Below are 5,680 nucleotides of genomic sequence, written 5' to 3'. Positions count from 1 at the left end.
GTGGTGCACATCTGTAACTCCAGCACATTGGGAGGCCAAGGTGGGTGGATTGCTTGAGCTCAGGAGTTCGAGACAAGCCTGGGCAACATAGTGAGACTTTGTCTCTACAAAAAAATACAAAAATTAGCTATGTGTGGTGTCATGCATCTGTAATTTCAGCTACGTGGGAGGCTGAGGCAGGAACATCACTTGAGCCTGGGAGGTGAAGGTTGCAGTGAGTCTAGATGGCACCACTACTCTCCAGCCTAGGCGAATGATTGAGACCCTGTCTCAAATAAATAAATAAAACAGGTTTTTTGTTTTTTTTTTTAAATGAGACAGAGTCTCGCTCTGTTGCCCTGGCTGGAGTGTAGTGGTACAATCTCGGCTCACTGCAACCTCCGCCTCCCAAATTCAAGTGATTCTCCTGCCTCAGTTTCCTAGTAGCTGGGATTACAGGCACGCACCACCATGTCTGGCTAATTTTTTTATTTTTCATAGAGACAAGGTTTCACCATGTTGGCCAGGTCTGACTCCTGGGATCAAGTGGTCGGCTTGCCTCGGCCTCCCTGAGTGCTGGGATTACAGGTGTGAGCCACCATGCCCGGCCCTTAAAACACAGCATTTTAAACACAATAATACACATTGTGACATACATTCCAATAGGTGTCAGAGGGATGATGTCATCATGTCTTCAACATCTGGAAAACTCCAATGCACACATGTGAGAGTATATGAGTAAAAGAGGCAAATAACTTAAAAAAAATTTATTTATTTATTTTTAAAAATAGAGATGGGGGTCTCACTATGTTGTCCAGGCTGGTCTTGAATTCCTGGGCTCAAGTGATCCTCTCGCTTCTTTTTTTTTTTGAAACAGAGTTCTCACTCTGTCACCCAAGCTGGAGTGTAGAGGCGTGATCATGGCTCACTGCATCCTCGACTTCCGAGGCTCAGGTGATCCTCCCACATCAGCCTCCTGAGTAGCTGGGACTACAGGAACTCACCACCATGCTCAGATAATTTTATGTATTTTTTGTAGAGATCAGGGTTTCACCATGTTGCCCAGGCTGGTCTCAAACTTCTGGCATGAAGTGATCTGCCTGCCTTGGTCTCCCAAAGCGTTGGGATTACAGGCATGAGCCACCATGCCCAGCCACAAATAACATTTTAGTATCATTATAAAAATTGTCTTGGCCAGGTGCGGTGGCTCACACCTGTAATCTCAGCACTTTGGGAGGCAGAGATGGGTGGATCACCTGAGGTCAGGAGTTTGAGACCAGCTTGACCAATATGGTGAAACTCCATCTCTACTAAAAATATAAAAATTAGGCAGGAGTGGTGGCGTACACCTGCAGTCCCAGCTACTTGGGAAGCTGAGACAGGAGAATAGCTTGAACCCAGGAGGCAGAGGTTGCAGTGAGCTGAGATCGTACCACTGCACTCCAGCCTGGGTGACAGAGTGAGACTCCATCTCAAAAAAAAAAAAAAAAAAAAAAAAAAAAAGTCTTCACCTCATGGATCCCCTGAAAGAATCTTAGGGTCAGACCACACTTTTGAGAATCCCTGTCTTTGGTGGTTCCAGAGAAATAGACTATAGGACATCCACTGGAGAGCCCCTCAGCATCAATACCTTGAGGAAGTTAAGGAAAGAGGATAGACAGAAGGAGAAGTTGAAATATAATTCAGTCTCACACTGAACTCTGGAACTGGGGTGACCCTTCAGAGTTGTGTACCTTGTGCAAGGGGTCCAGGACCTTTACACCTATGTTTTCCAGTCATTGGATGTGGTCCACTCACTGAGAGGTGGAATAACCTTGGGCAACAGGGCTCTCTTTGGCTCTTTTAACAATTCATGGTATGGAGTCAGCTGAGGGCCCTGAGCCACCAACACTCTCTGCAGCTGGTTGATTGTGTGTCTCAGTCCAACACGGAGTGATCAGGGCAGGGCACCACAGCATCCACCTCAGTGGGGAAATGAGAATGGAGTTGGACAGTTTGTGTGGAAGGGGGCAGGCAGAGAGAAGAAAAGGTTTTGGTGCTGGAAATAGTATAAAATGAAGGAGGAAGGAATATTTCTCTTTGTTTCTCAGGTACAGCTTTCAGTTCTATCCAAAGTTGGCCCCTGAGTTCATGTGAGAGAAATCACATTATTTCTCTCCCTCTGCATAAGAAATCCTCGAACCAATGGGGACATGCTCATGGATTTCCCTAGAGAACTTTCTGACAACTCTGGCTCCAGATTAGTTTAATCTGTTCTCATTCCCATTTGTAGTTCAGTCATTTTAATGCATGAATAGCTGGGAGACTGGTTTACTTGCAGCTCAGTCACTTACTATGTGTTTTTAACTAAATACTTTCACTTTTCTTGGCCTCAACTTCCTCATCTCTAAAAAAAAACAAAAACAAAAACAAAAAAACGATGCTTGAAATTCTGGAACCAAGCATTTATGGGATTTTAGAGAAAATAAAGTATGTGTTTCTGCAATAACCCAACATATTACTTTCCTGGAAAAAAAAACAACAACAAACACCTTGAATTCTGCAAAATCATGCAACAAAAACACCAGGGCTTATAAAAAAATAGAGTTGGGCTTAGACAACTAAAAACCCATGCAGGTTTGTTTCCAAAACACTAATAAAGCCAACCAATCAGCAGCACCCATTCCCTAATGCCCACCAAATTGTCCATAAAAACCCTTAAAAACAGAAAAAAAGAACACTAATAAAAACATCAGTGATAGTAATAATTTTAGCACAGTTACCCAAACTCCTAATAACTAAACGTGTTTAATAGTAAATGTAGGGCTTTACCTGAAGGTAGGTGAATGTAGCTTAATAGAAAGAAGTATACTGGCTGGGTGTGGTGGCTCACACCTGTAATCCCAGCACGTTGGGAGGCCAAGGCAGGCGGATCACCTGAGGTCAGGAGTTTGAGACCAGCCCGACTAACATGGAGAAACCCCGTCTCTACTAAAAATACAAAATTAGCCAAGCATGGTGGCACATGCCTGCAATCCCAGCTACTCGGGAGGCTGAGGCAGGAAAATCGCTTGAATCTGGGAGGCAGAGATTGCGATGAGTCGAGAACGCACCATTGCACTCTAGCTTGGGCAACAAGAGCAAAACTCCATCTCAAAAAGAAGTATACCAAAAAGATGAGTTTGCTGAATTTGGGAACAAAGCAATGGTGGGCTAATAAATCATATGCAGGAAGAAATGCCTTGTTTAGTATTGTTTGGCAATTTCTGTGGTGTAAATACTCCTACTATGAGTGATTTTTGCTCACTACTTTCCTGAAAATTTAACAATCACCTCTCCTAAACTGGTGCAAGCTGGATGGCTCTAGGACACCAACAGGAGTAAGGGCTGAGTAACATTGTGACAACAGGCTAAAGGTGGAGAAGTTGTCATCTTTGTACAAAATGTGATCTACAAAACTATGGTCTTGTGTTTCTTTTAAGCCAAAAGGAAAACCATGGGGCAAAAAGGCATTACATATGCTAGTGCATTTCTCTGTGGTTTGCTGAGCTCAGCTACTGGTGTATTTTGTACTCAAATAACTCTTCCTCAATGGCATAAAACATTAATTTGGGAGAAAATTGAGTATGAGTAAAAGGAACACCGACATTATAATGCTGTCATAATTCCAGGATTAACAAAAAGCACATGAGCTAATTCCTATTACAGAAACACAATCTGTAGGTAGAAGAGGTTTTGTATATGTGAAGGGTGGGCTGGGGATGGGCTGTGTGAAAGATGGTGACTAATTTGACAGCATGTCTGTCGGAGTGGTGTAGCCCAGGGATGTTAGGCTAAATAAGGCCTGGGGAGCAGGAAGCTGAGCTCTCATAGAGATGATGCATTGCAAAAAGATTCCTGAAAATGCCTCTAAAATGGAGGGTTGCTAAATCCACAGGGAAAGAGAAGATCAGAGAACTTCTTGGACACAATGAAGTGAAGTTACATTGAGATCTAAGCAAGGGTTGGACAGGCAGAAGATGGAGGGATCAGGGTTGGATATCAGTTACACAGATCACTGTGGAGTTTTGCTCAGAATCTCTTCAACACTGTCACTCCTGAGTTCCTCCTCATCTCTGCATCTCCCAACCCCTTGTCTTTCTGTTAGCATGATATGGAGACTCAAAAGAAGAAGTGCTGGATTTTGCTGCTCTGTTGGACACAGAACCAGAGACTTGAGAATGCAAGTTCTTGAAATTCCAAGGCAACTTCCTAATTTCACTGTCAGCTGGGTTTCATGTCATCTTCTGCTAACACAACTGTTTCTGTGTTTCCTCTGTGTACCTTTCTTGGACTTCAGCTTGGGGTGTTTTCTTTCCCAGTAATGATTTTTTTTTCCTTTTTTTCTTTTTACATGCATAACACAGAGAATACCCCTCCACATCAACCCTGTTCTCAACACCAAGATACTTCCTCTCACACTCCTAAGTCACTCAGTCTCAATCCTTTATATGCCCTCAGACTTATTCCCAAACTCCCAGAACCTGTTTTCAGAGATAAGGCAGCAATAAAAGCACATTAAGAAGTCCCCCATATCTGCCAATCTAGATGCATCTCCATTTTCTCAAGCCTAATCCCTGTTCATCAGAAGTAACTGAGGGTCTGACAGTAATAGCTGAAGCCTCAGGAGAGGAAATGGACTTTGGAGGAGAGAGGCTAGAGAGCAAAGACTATTAGTTGACATGAGGTGGCTGCTTAAGGGAGCCTATGGCTACATTGTGTTGTCACTTGTTTAGAAAAGAGCATATTTGTATTTCTGGAGGCAGAATTTTCTGAATTCTGGACAACAGAATCTCCTTAGGCCCCAGGCTTCACAAGACTGTGACCTCCTGAAAGTCCATCAACAATTGGGCAGGTGGTCAGGGGCTTTTTATCGCATGACCACAAGAAGAATAAAGGCTGAAGGGAGCCAGAGAAAGAGCCTTTGGGGAAAGCATAGATAAGGGGTTCTGTCACTCATGTTGTAGAAGGAGATGCCTCCTGCTTCATAGTCCAGGAAAATCTCAACCAGGGGGCTGGGATCTGACAAGAAGAGAAGGGTCTTGAGTGGGGAGAGGGCCCAGTACCCATTTACAGATGACTCCACAGCCCAGATCCCATTCTTAAGAGCAAGGAGAATTTTCTTCATCACATTCTTCCTACAGACTCCAACCAACCATTATTTCCCATCTCCCACCTCCACTTCTTGGTAATGTCTCTCCGAGGTGAAGGCTTCCAGGCCTAGCACACAGGGCCAGGAGTCACATCTCTCTGGTTTTTCAGGCAGTTTCTGACATGAATCTTCCAGTCAAACAGATTTGAATCCTAATAAAGAAAGAGGTGAGGGAGGGCTATGTTTGGGTCCAGAGTCACTTCAACTGGAGAGAAAGACAGAAACAAAAAGTCTGACCATTGGTGAGTGTTATGGTTACAGGACTATTTTTGCTTCTAAGAAACAGAGCACTGCTGTAGGAGTTGACAGGTCTCCTCACGGGGAGAGCTGTTTGGCCTGCTCAGGGGTCTCCATTCCCCCAGGCTCCCTCTGTCACCAGCAGCCAGAGGGTGATGTTAAGAGTTGACTGTGCCCAGGGCTTGTAATGCCTCGTGAGATAATCTCACAGGAAACTGGACTCTTGGCCATCTTCCAAAGCCCCTCTCTGTGTTCCAAGGAAGTATTAGGCTTTCTTTTTTTTTTTTTTCCACA

This window comes from Gorilla gorilla, chromosome 5 (genome assembly GCF_029281585.2).
Source record: "Gorilla gorilla gorilla isolate KB3781 chromosome 5, NHGRI_mGorGor1-v2.1_pri, whole genome shotgun sequence".
NCBI lineage: Eukaryota > Metazoa > Chordata > Mammalia > Primates > Hominidae > Gorilla > Gorilla gorilla.
The sequence above is the reverse complement of the archived record's forward strand: the minus strand, read 5'-3'. Positions refer to the sequence as shown.